Source organism: Accipiter gentilis, chromosome 8, assembly GCF_929443795.1.
Source record: "Accipiter gentilis chromosome 8, bAccGen1.1, whole genome shotgun sequence".
NCBI lineage: Eukaryota > Metazoa > Chordata > Aves > Accipitriformes > Accipitridae > Astur > Astur gentilis.
The window spans coordinates 43,041,317-43,057,192 of record NC_064887.1 but is presented as its reverse complement, the minus strand read 5'-3'; the positions used below and the strand labels follow the sequence as shown (position 1 = coordinate 43,057,192).

At 47.1% G+C, this 15,876-nt stretch overlaps 2 protein-coding genes across 6 annotated transcripts in view; one reads left to right on the top strand and one right to left on the bottom strand.

The window, feature by feature from the left end:
- The window catches only part of HAPLN4 (hyaluronan and proteoglycan link protein 4), a 135,953-nt gene that overhangs the window by 50,832 nt on the left and 69,245 nt on the right, over window positions 1-15,876 (top strand). The window lies entirely within an intron of this gene.
- Window positions 1-15,876, bottom strand: part of GATAD2A (GATA zinc finger domain containing 2A) — a 67,472-nt gene that overhangs the window by 39,471 nt on the left and 12,125 nt on the right. Inside the window, exon 2 of one of the 5 annotated variants that reach the window (XM_049809113.1) lies at window positions 8,978-9,077. The exons of 3 other annotated variants lie outside the window; for them this stretch is intronic. The gene's annotated coding sequence lies outside the window, so the exon portion shown is untranslated. Of the gene's footprint in view, window positions 1-8,977; window positions 9,078-13,637; window positions 13,894-15,876 lie in introns of those variants that run through there. One more of the 5 variants, XM_049809112.1, reaches the window with a different exon arrangement.

The following is a 15,876-nucleotide window of genomic DNA, read 5'->3' as shown; positions in this document are numbered from 1 at the left end:
CCATTCACATACACCAGTGTGCAGGAAAACAGGAAATCTCGGAGTAAATTTTCTCCAGAAAATCCAGGCTGAACCTTTTGAAAAACACTGGTATAATCTAACCTCTTGCAATCAAAACTTACTGTTTTGAGACCAAAGTGCAAGTGCATTTCAACTTCTCTCGTTCCTTAGTCTAGAGTAGCTCAGTGGTAATTACGTTAGCAAACTCCTTCCCCCCTCCCCAAACAAGCCCCATGATCTACCTGTGCTTTTACTGAGATTAGCCAGAATTTAGTCAAGCGTGGATACCTGGAAGATGCAAAGATAAAGAGGCTCCAATGATGCAGTTCAGAAAGAGAAATCAACGCTAACTGCAATTTTTTTCCTTCCAGGAAGCCTTGCTATTCAAGACCTTGCAAATCTGGCTTTCTGTAACCAGAGCCTGGAGTACCCAATTACTGCTGTCCTGGTCAGCAGTTTAGAATGCCGAAGCGAAGCACCCACAGCAAATGCAACAGAGTTTACAGATGCTACGTGGAAAACGCAACACTGGCTAGTCCTGCGCGGAGTCCCAAGTCAGCACAAAATGGAGTGCATTTCTCTGCAGGTTGATTCAGAAGATCAGGCAGGCTCAAAATACCCAGATCACGATTTGGTTGGCTACTCATGAATAGAAACACCCATGATTGTCTAGGGTTGCACCACTACGGGCTCTAGCAGACACAAGCATGCAGCTTGCTTTTCACTCATAATACAATTTATGTCTTCAAATGGGGGGGGGTGGGGTGGGGGGAAGGTTCCCCAGCAAAACTCTGAAAAAACAGTTATTCCTCAAAAAGTCCACAGGAAACAGCTCTAAGACTCTTGAGTTTCATAAAAGTAAGAACAATGTGTTATAAAGTGAGCTACAAAAGCTGATATTTCTAGATAAAGTTAACCTTGGAGCAACCCTTTCGGTAGACCAGTTTTGCTTTGGTTTTGAGAGCGATATTCCCTTGTACAGAAGCATTTAAGCAACGTCCTCACTCAAAGGAACAAAGATGTATGATAAAGAATTAGGGAAGTCCATGAGTGAAACAGAGAGAAAGTATTATTTTTGTCATTAATTTTACAATTAGTAGTTTAAACTGTGAAACAGGAGTTAAGTCAGAGAAAGGATGAAACCGCTGATTAAGAGGCTGCATTGGAGCCAGGTCCAAACAGTTTTATACATCTGTTTCACATCTATCCAAGTTAATCTTTGTAATTACTATATGGGTAGACCTGACTCATTAAATCAAAATCTTTGCAAGAAGCTGACTTGCAGGAACAACAAAAAACACCCTGCATGTCAGAGACAGCAGCCAAGCAGCAGACACGAACAAAGCAGCAGTGCCCGTTTCAAGAAGAGGAACTATAGTATCTACTGTTAAGCAAAAGGAGAGAACACCAAGAAGGGCTAAAAATAGATTCAAGTGTTTTGGTTTGGGGGTTCTTTTATACATAGCACAGTTTGAACTATTTTTCAGTTACTCTGTATTTATGGCCAATTATGTTGATCCTCACCCAGGGCCAAGATCTACTGGATTCATGGCGTGAGCATGAAGGGTTCCTATCACCGGAATATTCATCGTCCAGATCAATCCAGATCAACAATGCCAGCTCTGCGACTGACACTGCAGGACAGACATTTCCTTCAAGATGACTGAGCCTGTCCAACTATCCTCCATCCACAGCGAGTAGCTGCAACAGACTGGTTTTAATCAAAGTGCAATCTAATCACCTAATGGTGCCAGTCTCTGTGGATTGTTGTATAAACATGTTTTTCAAGAACTGGAATTACTATCTTCTGTTTTCAGATGTAGAATATATTTTTGACAGAGGAAGGGGGTGTCTCTTTTCTATGCAAAGAGGCAGCATTATGAAATGCATTTGCAGAACTGTTTGGCAGAATATTAAACAGGGGAAGAGGGATGTGTGCATGAATTTATCACCTCCTTCACTGAGTGCCCAACAACCCCAAGGAAGAAGACTGGAAAGCTCTGGATCTCTCATTAGTAGACATAGAGATGGAAATGAGTGGCAACGTTCAATTTAAAGAAGAAAAAAAAAAAGGCAGGTAGCAAATTGTTATTTCTAGCTCTGGTGAAAAAAAAAAAAAAAAAAAAAAAAAAAAAAAAAAAATCGATTCTACTTTCACCATGGAGTAAGATGTGCTTTTTGCACGCATCATATTTGCTCAGGAATGCCATATTTGGGGGCTTGCTTTCATCTACTTCACTGATGCTCACTGCTGCAATGAGGCTTTGCTGTGCTCTGCAGACAGTTTGTGCTCACCAAGTGCCAGAGACTTTAACTGGGCAACCTGGCATCAACTAAAATATAACAACTTGATTCCTCCTGAATAATTTGGTTTGTGCCTACCTGGCTTTAGCATCAGCTACTGGAAACACAGTAGTAACTTTTTTTTTATATTTTTTATTTTTGGGGGGAGCTCAAGATACCATCTCCACTAATGACACATTCTTAATCTCAGTTGTAGGAGTACAGTAATAACCCATAAGCTAATAATTTTGTAGCAGCAATTTTAGTCTCCCCAACTATATTATTTAAAAACCTAACCGAGGGTGTGTGTAGAGAATGACACCGTTCAGAAATCCAAATAAGGGAATGAAATGGCAGCTTGGCAGGGACCCAGTGGCCACACCTATTTACAGGGGAAGCCGAGCACAGCCACCATCATTAATTAATTCAGAAGCCTCGGCACACAAAACTTGATCTGGATGCACACTGCATCCCCCACCTGATATCAAAAGGGAGCACTGCACGCTGAACATCATAAGCCATGCTTGCACACAGCCATGTCCATATAAAAAACAAGGAAGGCTGTGGGGCTGATGTTTAGCCCCTGGTCCTGCAGTTAGAAGGGAAAAGGAAACAAAAGTTGTCATTATCACCCATGGGATCTAGGGGGATTTTTAATCTTGAGCAAGCCTAACTACTGGTAAGAAACCTGTAAGGGTCCCTCGACCCAGAACAAGCAGTAGGCAGGCGGATACTGAAGATGAGCAAGACAAGATTTAGACTCTTGGTTACTTCAAGTGGCTTTATGTAAAACAACATCTAACTTCCACAAAAACATGAGGGCATTTTGGGTAGAAAACAACCAGAGGTGTCACAATTACAACAAACCACATTTTGCAAAGGAGATGATCTTATCTGGTTTGCATATCTAAATGTCCTAAGGGATCAATAACATGCGCAATATTAAAATGAGTCTTATTTAATTACTTCTATAGTCTTCATCATCATAATTCTCAGGCACCTCACAGAAATAAGTCACCCATCAGGTCTTAACTGACAGGATTCACATGCTTTTGTTCCCCAAGCCACTTCTATCACTTCAAGGTCCTGGCTGCTTGTTAAACCATCATCTTCAGGTTTAAAAACACTTTTTGGTAGCAAAAGGAATTAATACATCCCTCTCTGGATAACTTTGCTAAAGGAAGGAGAAGCAGCAGAGGAATCTTAAATACCTTCAACAGAAACTAATGGAATAAAGATTGCAGGTAACAAGTTTGGAGGTGTACTCTGCCTCCCAGATCCCAGCTTTCCTGCAGAGCAGAGAAGTGTACAATCACAATCACAAAGTTTGCAATATTTATTTAAAGATGTCACGTAACAAGTTTACCTTCTTCAAAATTTAAGAATTCTAGAGCTTTTCCCACCATAGAATACCTTACATATGTCATATACCAGACCACCCCCAAAGACACTGTGCTTTCCACCTCCTATTCTATGTTACTGATTGATTTTGCTTCCTTTTTGACCGTTAATAAATTTTCCCACAAACAGTATTTGCAAAATATATTAAGACCTATTGATATAATAATCAAGAAATTCCTCTTGGTGATCCTCCTATTCGATCCTGCCAGCAGTAACAGTACCTACATATTAGCAATTTTTCATGAATTGCAAGACATTAATTTAGTGCTAGCCTTAACTGTAAGGGCTACCTACTATCTTGGAGCATAACTTTAATGAAAATTAGAATTATGTGTAGCCAACCCAGATTGGTCTCGAGCTGAGCTTCTGAAAGTTATGCAAGGATTACTTTTCAAGTTTTATGGAGAATGTCATCTCCTTGCTGGGATCTTTCCTTTCGGAAGAAGCTACACCACGAGCCACAGTCTTCTTGCAGTATCATCTGCTTTCAGGAACAGGTATAGAAAAGCTGTTACAAATGTCATCTTCCTCCCCCTCCCCCCCCAAATGCAAAAGTGAATCTGAATTTTAAAAAGGCCTACGACATCAAATTCCCGTCACATTTATAGAGTTAATCGAGGCATTAAAGGCATACTTCTCCCTGGTGCACGCATGGCCCAGAAAGGAAGGATACTGCCCACAGAGCATCCTCAGCTCTTCATGAGCACAACGCACAGATGGAGCAAAGCTTCACTGGATACCCTCCACAGATACCAAACAAAAGCAAGCAGCTTTACTATGAGGCAAGGGTTCTTCCACTACCAAAATAACTAAGCGCTTGCTTTCAAAGACTACATCTCAAGCCTTAAAAACAAACAAGCAAGCCAACAGAAAGCAAAATTGGAAGTCCACACTCCAGAGCATCCTACACAGCATAGTGCTAGCACCATACCTGCAACCGGCACATATGCAATTTCACTATTTTACAATGAAAACCTGAAAATTTTAGATTTATATTGTGTACAAATCTCAATAGGTGGTTCAGCGTGTTTGTGCATACCACAACACTAGGGACACATGCACAACTGCAGTACCTAATTCTCTTGGAGACAGGATTTTCTAAGATCCTATTAAATATGAATGCCTTCAGTTTACTTCCTCTAATTCTTGCAAGCATTTCAAAGCTCGTGATCACATGGCTATTTCAGCAAATGAACATAGTGGGCATAGCTCACAGGCTACCGCAAGGAAGTTGCTCCTACTTACAGCAATAGATAAATCAGCATTAGCATGAGATCTAATAATTCCATTTTCTGACTCATTTTAGTACCTGGAAAGTCTTCAGTATTTATAGCATAAAACGGACTAAGAGAAAAGCCATTACTGACCATCTTCAGCAATACTTTCCCCATGAAACAGTCACAAAAGTGACTTTGCTGCTGCAATGAGGCTTGCCTGTTTCAATGACATCCCACACTGGTGCTGGGCTCTGTTTAGTCCAGCCACACTCTGAGCATTTACAAAACTGTTTTAAGAAAACCTGCTGCTAACACCTGTCTCAGCCATGGGGTAATTGTCTGGTGTGCAGGAGATGTAGTTTCAGCAGCCAACATTGACAAGAGTCTCTCCATCTAGATCAAGTTAGGAAACAAGAAACAAGTTAACCAGCATCACTCAATTGGAAGCATTCTTGAATGCCAACTCCTATAGTCTTATAGGTAGTAAAATTGGGTATTTATAACCCAAAGTGAATGAGACAGGTCATGTCAAAATCAATTTCAAGACTAACTGAAAACTCAATCAAGGCTGCTTTTTTTTTTTTTTTTTCCCATCGAAAAGCTACAAAATAAGCCTTTATTCCCTCAACTCCAGCAATCTGCCACTTCAATGCAAAGACCCCATCATAAACTCCTACTTATTTTGGATATTTAACAAAGAAGGGAAAAAACCCCAACAAACCAGACTGCCTTGAGATCAGCTCACTCTTATCTACATACCTGTGACCATGTTCATCTGGTCTCCCATCAAATATGATTAAAAAAAAGCCACTCTTTTGAGATGCCATCTAACATTCTCAGTTGTTCTTACCCACTTTTGTCAGAACTTTGAGTAACAACATTTACTGTTAAAGAATTAGTAATTATGATAAAAAGAGTTAGCGGAACCTCTTCCCGGCAGGGAAGGCAGAATATCTATTTCCATACTCTCTGCTGGAACTACCCACATTACTTACACAGTGAAACAGCGATGAGTTATTTTTCACTTCACGGTGTGCAAAAATAAGAATGTATCATACAGTCTCACTTGCTACTAGGTGTTTTAGAAACTTCTTCAGGTACCTGACTTTTAAAATATCCATTTATATTCAGCTGAAGACACTGGAAGTGGGGGGAGAGGGGGAGGAATGGTGTTTACTTCATGTCAGGGCTTATCTCCTGCCTTGGGGGAGTGCTCTTTTATAGGCTTCATTTTTTTTTTTGTTCCCATCCCTCCAGCTCCCATTCACACAGCTGGAGTGAGGGTAACAAAAAGCACATATTGTTATGGATGACTGGAAGTGCAGTGGACTGCCTCCCGACTGTGGATCCATGCAGCTTGGGCTACTGGGTCCAGAGTGATTTGGGTATAACTTTTTATTTTAGTTTGATTCGTGTTTATACAGGAATAAGCCCAAGTCAGAAGGTGACGCATAAGACACCAAAACCAGAAGTCAAAGAGCTCACACACTGATCCCTTTCATGCTGCAGCAGAGTTCACTACAGGGCACCACAAATTAGCAGGGAAACTGCATTCAAGTTATTAGTCACCTCATAATTGTTAAAGGAATTGGAGACCAACTCTTCTTCCAAACATGGCAGGAGTAAAGCCTTTCCGGCAGAGCTTTAACTTAATGCCAGATCATCTGGAATACCAAACTTGCCAACATCTCCAAAGAGGCAAGTCACGGCCAAACTACCTCACCTAGAGAGTCACCCAAAACCAGTCATGAAAACTCCTTTACTCTTGCAAACGCTGGGTTTTGGGGTTTTTTTTGGTTTTTTTTTTTTTTTTATGGTTTGTTTTTCCTTTGGGAGAGAAAAAGGGGGGAGGGAGGCGAAAGAGCAGGAAAAGAAACAAAGAAGTAGGAGAATGAATAGAGGCTGAAATGCTTAACTCGCTCTTAATAGTAAAAAAGTCAAACCCAGAATTTAGTAAGAATGGATACAAACAGAACAGACTGATATAAACTCAGAGATGTGCATGTTAAATAGCTCTTTGACACCTAAACAAGACTTGAAACTCCTGGAATGCTTTAACACTCCAATCGTTTCCATGATACAGACCATTTGATATATTCTGCTTAATGTGAGCAGCACCTGATTGAGTCACAGAGGACTTCTAAATGGCAAAGGACCCCCATCAGGTCTGGGTCAGCAGATCAGTTTGTTTTGTGCACAAACCAGAAGTCGGAGTGAGGACTCAAGGAGTCCAGTCGATGCCCAAGGGCTCTCCAGGAAGGACAGCGGTGGGAGGAGAAACAGCCTTCCGAAATTGAGCCTTCTTAAAAATAAAAGACAAAATAAACATGCCTGATCACAAACTTCCGGACGTCTTGGTTAAAGGCACACAGACTTGACCCTGCTGCCAGGAGAGACCCACCAGTTATAAGGGATGTAGAGGAAGAAATTCTGCAGAGCTTGAAAACTCACCCAACTTGTGCACGTCACCTACAAACACACAAAATCCTGAACATGAGTGTCAGGGGCGAACTCCCTGCTTCCCTCAGTCTAGGGTTTGCCAACTCCCCATTAGACACGTGACACTCCTTCCCCGTATTTGTCTGGCCTTCAGCATCTGCGGCTGGCTGTTAAATTTTACTCTCCTAGACCTTTCAAATGTTTGGATTTCCTAACACAACTAACTGGCATTGCAGATCATGAGGTAAACCTGACGACCCTTTTCGCCCTCTTTTCATCTTAAGTCCTACCAGCAATTCTCATTTGAAAAACAAGATGGCATGGGTTAAACAATCTCAGAGATTGAGAAGATGAAGAAGAAGATGAAGACTAAAATAAAAGGAACCGTTGTTATAAGCCACGTTTTGCATCCTTCCTTTGCAACACATGCTTATACCCATTTTGCAGATGGGATAACCAAGGCATAGAGAGGTTTAAGTGACTTACCCAAGGCAATAAATATAAAACTTCTCCTCCAGGGAGGACGGGGAGGCAAAGGTAATGGTGAGAACAAGCTACCACAGCACACAGGACATCAGCTGTCCCGAGCAGTGTGATTTCAAGATGCAATAACAGGGACAAACACCTGGCATTGCCTACCCCACCTCTGAGCTCCACTGGATCCAACAGCTCCAGCCAGACACCGACCCGCTGCTGACCAGCACCATTCTGCACTCAAGCTGCAGTGCTGAACTCTGTCAAACCCTACTGATAATAAAGACAAGGAGGAGAGAAAAGGGCATTGCTACAGCTGCACATAGCAAAGGTTTTCCACTTTCTGCCTTACTTCAGTATGTTGAAACAGCAATACATTCAAACATTTTTGCTTCAGAGTCAACACATCAGTAGCAGACAAAACTTTCTTGCTAAACCTTGATTTTCTCCCATACAATCCAAAGGGCCTAACCATTTTTTTTTCATTTTCCCTCCAAACGCCCTTGTCACTCCAAGAGAGTGAGCTGTGCTCATGAAGCCAAGAGTCACGACGCTGCTTTCCAGCTTCCCTTGCACTAGAAAGAGAGGAGCATAGCGGACCACAGGTTAAAAAGCCCCAGCACAATGAAGAGGTGCTCTGTAATTAAGACATAGGAAAGCTGTATGGGACAATTCCTCCCTGCCCCGTGGAAGCCGCAGTCTCCCGAGGTGATGCCAAACAGGTCACAGACACACACACAAATGCTCACAAGTAAACAGCAGCTGTTTACTGGTGCCCCGCTGGAGAGTCCCAAGACCTGACACACCAAGAAGTCAAATACCAAAGAACGCAATTAAAGGCAATGAAAGGTAGAAATGCAGGTACCTTCAGCATTGGGGAAGGAAGAGGAGAAGTGCTGAACAGCAAAAAGCCAACATAGGAAACTGCATATTAATAAACCTTAACCTTTGTTCTGTCCCTGTCCTATAATGCTTGCTTCGGGCAATTCACTCTCCTTTTCCCCACCTGACAATGGACATATGATTCATCTGACACTGAGGTTCACTGATGTACACAGGTCATTCAGACTGAGCAGTGCTAAGCATATAGAAAATATCACAAAGAAATGAATAACCTCAGAAATTCCAGGTGGTGCATAAGAAATAAAGCAAGAACCACTAACCTAGCGAGGGTCAACATATTCAACAGATGTCCAGTTCCCCAGGTGAAGGGATGCCACGGAAATGCAGAGACAAAAGGAGGGGGAAGAAGGCTAGAAAACCCTAAAAAAAAAAAAAGGGATCCCAAGCAAGTCTTTACACCAATCAGTCATAGTATGAATGCATAAATAAGCACAATGTCTATAAATAAATGCCAAATTCTAGCTTGTTAAGTTTTAAGGGTACAAATCTAAAACAAGTGGCATGGGTAGCACAGGGAGAGCAGGGACAGCCTGATGAAACTATCAAGAACAGAATTTCAAAGAAGAACACAACTGAAAGGCTGTCCTGGAGTTTTCTAGTCCATCAGTGGCATGTTCTTCTCTTAACATTTATTTTGTTTAATGCCAGGAGAAGAGGAAAGAGTGCTCAAGTACCATTCCCCCCCCCCCCCCAATCAACAAAATATGCTAATTACATTGCACTTCACATACTGGTCTACAGACCGTGTGCTGTGATACCTCAAACATGAATAGCATTACACAAAAGCAAATGCTACTTCCCCAAGTCTAAAAATAAGTCTACCATATTTTCAGATGCCACAGTCTCCCGGAACATTTGGAGGGGAGAAAAAAACCCAAACCTACTACACAGTTCTACATTACTTAAATCATTATTGAAAGAGATACAAATTGTAAGTCAAGAAGTGCCTGGAACAGGGCTGTACTGTTGGTCATTCTGAGAGGAGGAATATAAAAAAAACTCTCCACAGCACAGTTCATTTTTCCTTTTAACGAGAGCTCAGCATGCGTACTTTAATTCAGAAGGGGAATGCACACACTGCCTGTTTTCTTTCCAACTTTTTTGTTGCAACCTATTTGAGCAGTACCTATACTCAAGATAAAAGCCGGTACCTGCACAGGTACATTATCACACACATGAACTCTGTACAGAGCACACAACTTCCTACCTCACAAGACACATAAAAGGGAGACACGGTGCTTTGTGAAATACGAGCAAAATAAGCACACGACTACTCCCCCCAGAATATGGCAGTAAGAAACCAAAGTATTAAAGCCTGGGGAAGAGCTCACAGTTCATACATGCACAGTAGAGTATCAAAAAAAAAAAAAAGTTCTGATACCCAAAGATTTGAAATTTTAAATGCGTAAGTACACTTAATACCTACTATCAGCAAGTAACATCTAAATACTGCATGTAGAAGTTTATGGTTCAAAACATTCTAAATTTAGTCATCAAAACAGCATTTTCCACTCGAAGTTACACTTAAAGCAAGTGCTCCATCAAAGCAGAAAACCTGAGCTTTGCTGACCACTACAGCACCTTGTCGATTCTGTCCTTCCCCATTTCTCGTACCAACAACATTTCGTTGGTTGGTGACCAGCCAAGGACTTCACAACACGGACACCGTTTCAAGAGGTACCACTGAAAACGTAAGACGATCTGAAACGTGGCCTCACCACATCTGAATGAATTTTAGACTTCATTTTTAAAATACTTCCAGCACTATCCGAAAGATGTCAGAAGTTGACTTCCTTTATCCCAAGCATCATTCCTTCTTCTTCCCTCCTTAAAGTAGCATAGCAGGAGTGATTCCGTAAGAAAGTAAGAATGCTTATAGCCCATACAGATGGGTAGGGCTAACGAAGAGCACACCCAGAAATAGAAGTGTAAGACCATAAGACAGTAAGCCCAGAGTTCTTTCCAGAGTTATAGTTCCTTTGACAGCACAGGGATAATTCCAGTTCAAACCTGAGGCTGTGCGGAGAGGTCCCTAAAAGGGCCAAACGTACCTAGGTAGGTGTGCTGCTGTCTGGCTGAAAAAGCGATCCAAATCCTTCATGCCTTGCATCAGCCTCACAAACATCACACAATACACCAGCACTGTCTGAATCTGAACCAATGATTTTAAACAGCTCCACATATGACTACCGGCCTGTAATTACTACAAAAAAGTCGTAACGCAGCTATATTAAGTTACAGTATTAGCATACTGACACTGCATCATATGCCAACAGTGTTGCATCATCACCCATTGATGCAACCTCATGACTATGTAACGCTGTTAGGGATGGTATTAGCTACTCCTCTGTGCTTCCACCTCTGAGGGAAAAGAAATAGATTCAGCTACCTCCATCCTGCTCCACTGCTGGATACCGAGTGACCACAGAGATACAACTCTCTCTCTCCCAGTGAAACTCAGCAAGGTGGTTTTTACTGCAAGCATAGAACTCTGTCCTTTTTACGCTCACACGAAGTTCAGCCAGAGCATGCTAACTGGCAATATATTCGCTCTTTTTCCAAGTAAAAGTTAGAAGAGCATCAGCCTGTTGCTTACCTACACACAGTGCATAAAGGGGTGAGCTTTTACAGCCTCAACGTCACATGCCAAGCTGCGCAGCCCTCATTTTCAAAACCAGATAGTTGGGGGGAAGAAAAAAACAAACTAAACAGTCCCCAGCCCTGAAACCAGTGTCTTTTGCGATCCTATCTGAGATACTTAACCACAGAGCCTCGCTGCCTCCAGGATATCACACCCTTTTTTTTCTGTCCAGAGCTTGACAATCCAGGCGCACTGAAGGCTACGCCAGCAGCGAGTAATGGAGCGTGATGTACAGGAATACGTCGTTCCGTACGTGTCGCAATCTCAGATGGCTGTGATGTGGCACTCGGGGGTAACACACCCCCCACCCCCACCCGCCAGCTCTGCCTCCCCACGTACAGCATGGTCCCTGCTTATAGCCCTCGGGGGCCTATCAGCCTCCCCATGGCCCAAATGCCAGCAGGCATCAGTGCAGTATCACTGCCACATCCCAGCAGGTACTATCCCAAGATCTGGTGGGACCGACCATTTGTCACCAGAGCCTGGCCCGTGGAGCGCACATGTACAGCAACACAACGCCCAGAAAGCCACCACTCAGTTCACTTAGACAAAAAGCTTTCCACATGCTACATATCCCTTGATTTCTTACTTTCTTCTGCCATCTCCTGCCTCTGGTCCCCTACCACCTCATCCTCTCCGCTAGCACATCTCTCACGTCCCTGCTTCTTCCTATCCACATCTCCTTCCACTTGAGACACTGGTCAATAGTTTGTCTGGAAGACAGCAGGGTTTCGTTCTCTTCTCCCGCTGATGTATGGCAGCTTCCAGCCTACTGGCATGTCTCTTATTCCCAAAGGCCCCTCTTCGTTTCACTTCCTGTGTGACTGCCTCTACAAGCAGCTCTGCTACCTCTGCTTCCAGCTGCATTCACGGACGGGCAAGCAAGAGAGAAACACGAAAGTCAAACACCTGCAAAAGAAGCTGGAAAGGAGGATGAGGGCCATGCCTGCAAATTAGTGCTCTGTGACAGTCACTGCTCTACGCATCAGCTTAGGAACCTCTGTCCTAGGGAAGGGGGTTTACGGCACAAAGTATAAAAATAGAAGAGTGTGGGGCAGCCAGAAAAAAAGACAAGTGAAAGTAAAACCTAAGACGTATAGAGAGTGTAAAATAAAAAAAAAGAAGTAAGCAGATGCTCTAGAGAAGTGTGTGCATCCCGACTTGCGGGCTTCCCCAGCTTCGTCGTTCAAATGCAGTAACCGATGCCGGACAGTTTTCAGTCACCGGCCCCCCCGCTCCTCCACAAACGAGAGCGGCGATTCCTGGACACTCGGGAACTCGACGCGTTCGTGCGCTTGGGCAGCGCCACTTCCCGAGGACTATCCCCACCGGGGCCAAATCCTGCCCGGCCCCTCCCGCAGTCACCGGGAACGTGCAGTAATGGAGAAAACCGGGGGCAGCTGAGCACCCGCAAGCCCCCGCCGATCACCCCGTTACCGACACGGCACCCGGGGGGAGGCGGCGGTTGCCTCGCACCCCCTCGGGGGTAGGGGGAGGGTCGTGGGGGCACAGCCCGGTGCACCTTGAGCCGCAGGAAGGAAGGGCGGGCGGGGACTCTTATTGTGACACGGGCCGCAGCCCGGCCGCCAGCCGGGCCAGTGCCACGGCGGGGGCTGCCCGGGGCGGGGGCTGCCCGGGGCGGCCGCTCGCCCCCCCACGCACAACCCCCCCACCGTCCCCTTGCCGCGGCCCCCGCGGGGCCGGTGCCCCCGGGTCGGCGGTGCCGCCCTGAGCGGGGGGCAACGGGGGCCGGGGCGCTCCCAGCCCCGCGCCGGCCCGAGCGGCGACGGAGGAGGAGGAGGAGGAGGAGGAAGAGGAAGCAGGCACGGCGGAAAGCTCGTAACAACTTTCCGAAACAAACGCCTCGTAGGCTGCCGTCCCAGCGCCGAACAAAAGCCGGCGGCGACCCGGGGCGCTCGGCCCCGGGCTCGGGGGGCGCGCCGCGCCGCCAAACTTTTCGTTTACCGGCGAGGATGCAGCCCGGGAGCCCCGCTGCCCCTTCTGCTACCCGCCGCAGGCAGGGGCACGGACTCCTTCGCCGGCAGGCATTAATCAATCAGTCCGCCCGACGGCTGGAGCCCGGCGGCCGGAGAGCGGGACTTTGCACTTTTCCCGGCTTAGCGAGGGCTGCCCGCCGTCCCCGCACGGCCGGGCTCTCCCGGAACTTCCCCGGGAGCGCACACGCATCCCCCGCGGCCGCCTCCCGCAAATAACTCCGCCGCCGCCTCTCCCTCCCCAAGACAATAAACCCAACGAGAACTTTTCATCTGGGAACTCACACGCCGCGGCACCTCCCCGCCGGTCCCCGGGCATCCGGACTGCCGCCGGTCCCGCTCCCCCGGCCGCCGGTTCGCTTCACCCCGCTCCTCGCCGCCCCCTTTTCCGCGCCGCCAGGGATCCCCGGCTAATCCTCTCCGCCGCGGCTCCCCTTGCCAAATAATGCGCTTCTCACACATGGAGTCGCGGCGTCACTCGGCGGAGCATGCGCGCGGCGGTCCCCGAAACACAGGGCGGCCCGTCCTGCGCCGCGGCGGCGGCTGGCGCGGCGCCGCGGGGACAGCGGCGGCAGGAGCAGCAGCAGCGGCCACACCGCGCCGCGCGGGGGCCCGGCGCCGCTTCCGGGCAATGGTGGAGCAGGTCTGTGACCCGGGGCACCATTGGCCGGAGGGGGTCGCGGCACATGGCAGGCGGGCGGGGATTGGTTGCGGCGCGGGCTGGGGGCGCCGCCGCGGGGTGCGCGGGTCCCGCCGCGGCGCCCGGGGCCACGTGGAGTCGGCGGCGGTGGCGGCAGAAGCGGCGGTCGGCGGTCCCGCCGCGGCCTCCGTGCCCCGGCCCGGGCGGGTATTGTTCTCGGCGCGGCGCCGCCTCCCGGGCCGGGCGGAGGGGAGCTGCCGGGAGGCCCTGCGGTCAGGTCCGACGGCAGGACCTCCGCCGACACGGATCGTTCTCGGGGCCGCTTATCTTTTCCCTTCCTGAGCGTCTGCAGGCGCTGATGAAGGAAACGGATAGCGGCGCGCAGCTCCCGCGGCTGCCCGGGCTCGGCCGCTCCAGCCTGCTGAAGGATACCCGGCAAAGAGCAGTACGACGGCTGCGGGAGCCAACCGAGGGGCAGATCGCGTATTCCGGGCAGGGCTACCGATACTCAGAGGCCTTGCTAGCGAGTGCGGACGGGCGGCAGGGAGGCACGGACTCGGCTCCTTTCTGAAATCTGTCTTGAAGACAGTAAAGTCTGATTGAGACGGTCTGAGCTTCACAGATTTGGGGGAGAGAGACGCTCTAAGCAGCCAACGCTAGAAATAGCTATTTTCTTACACCGGAGAGCCTCAGGGTAGCTCCTACCAGTGCTGCCGACAGCTCACAGTGGGTCAGCGAGTAGCAGAAATTTCGCAGCCTGAAAATATCTGGAAATACTCAGAAACCCAACTCTTAGCCGTGGCGTGCACGAGGAGCGCGACTCCCGAGGCGCAGACCAAACCCGAGGGCACGAGGCAGCGCAGCGAGCCCTGCGACCTCCCTGGCACGGAGGGCAGAGCTGCCGGTGGGATGGGAGAGCAGCATTTGTGGAGTAGTCCTGCTCTCCTCCTGTCCATCTTCTTGTAGGAATACTTTAGAAGGGCTTTCTGAAGCCACGTTCACCAGATCTTAAATCCAGCAGGTAACTTGAGACCAAATTAATAGCAGAAGAAAGTCTGAACTACTTGGGGTTTTTTATTACCGATCCCTTTAACACACTTTCCTGATCTCTGGTGTGGTTTTCCAACTAACTGCCCGTTTTTCTCCTGTCCTTCAGTAGAGGCAGCTCACTGAATGCTGTTCTCACCCTCGTATTTTTTGGTCTGTTAAGTATTCTCACCAGGCTGTAATCCCCGTGCAGGTCTGCCTAAGGGCGGGGGTGGGGGTGGGGGTGGTATATGAATAACCTTTCCAAGTTACCAAAAGATCCAAATTCTTCTAGATATTGTGTAGCGGACTAATGCCAACGAGCCTCAAGACCTCCAGTTTGCCACGTTTCTGGAGATGGGTTATTTTTTGGATGTGGTCTGTTGGCTCCTAAGCCACCAGCCTGACTACATCTTCTTCACTCAGCCCAGTAAGTCAGTCTCAGGTTAATAATTTTCACTAGGGCCATACCCTGTACTTCAGGGTCCTCCATCCTCCCCAAGAGGAGGAAGCTTCTGGCTCCTGCAGTTATACTTCTGACACATTTTCTAAAACCTAGCTGAAGCATGAAGTTAAAAACAGGAGGGATGTCACAAGGAGTTAGGGAAGAAAGTTACCCCAAAAGCAATATTCTGCCCGACCTGGTGTGCGAATGCTCCCCGACAACACGCTTCCAAGCACGATACTTATTAAAAGCGATTTAGAAGCAGAATAATAAGCGATGGTGGTTTGGGTTTTTTTCCCCACGTTTTGATCGCTTAATTCTGAGGATGAAAGTTACTTTATACGTCCTGTGAAAAGACAGGGGCCCTCTTCTGCCTTTTTGTGCGTTACATCCCCTAATCATACCCCGTATTC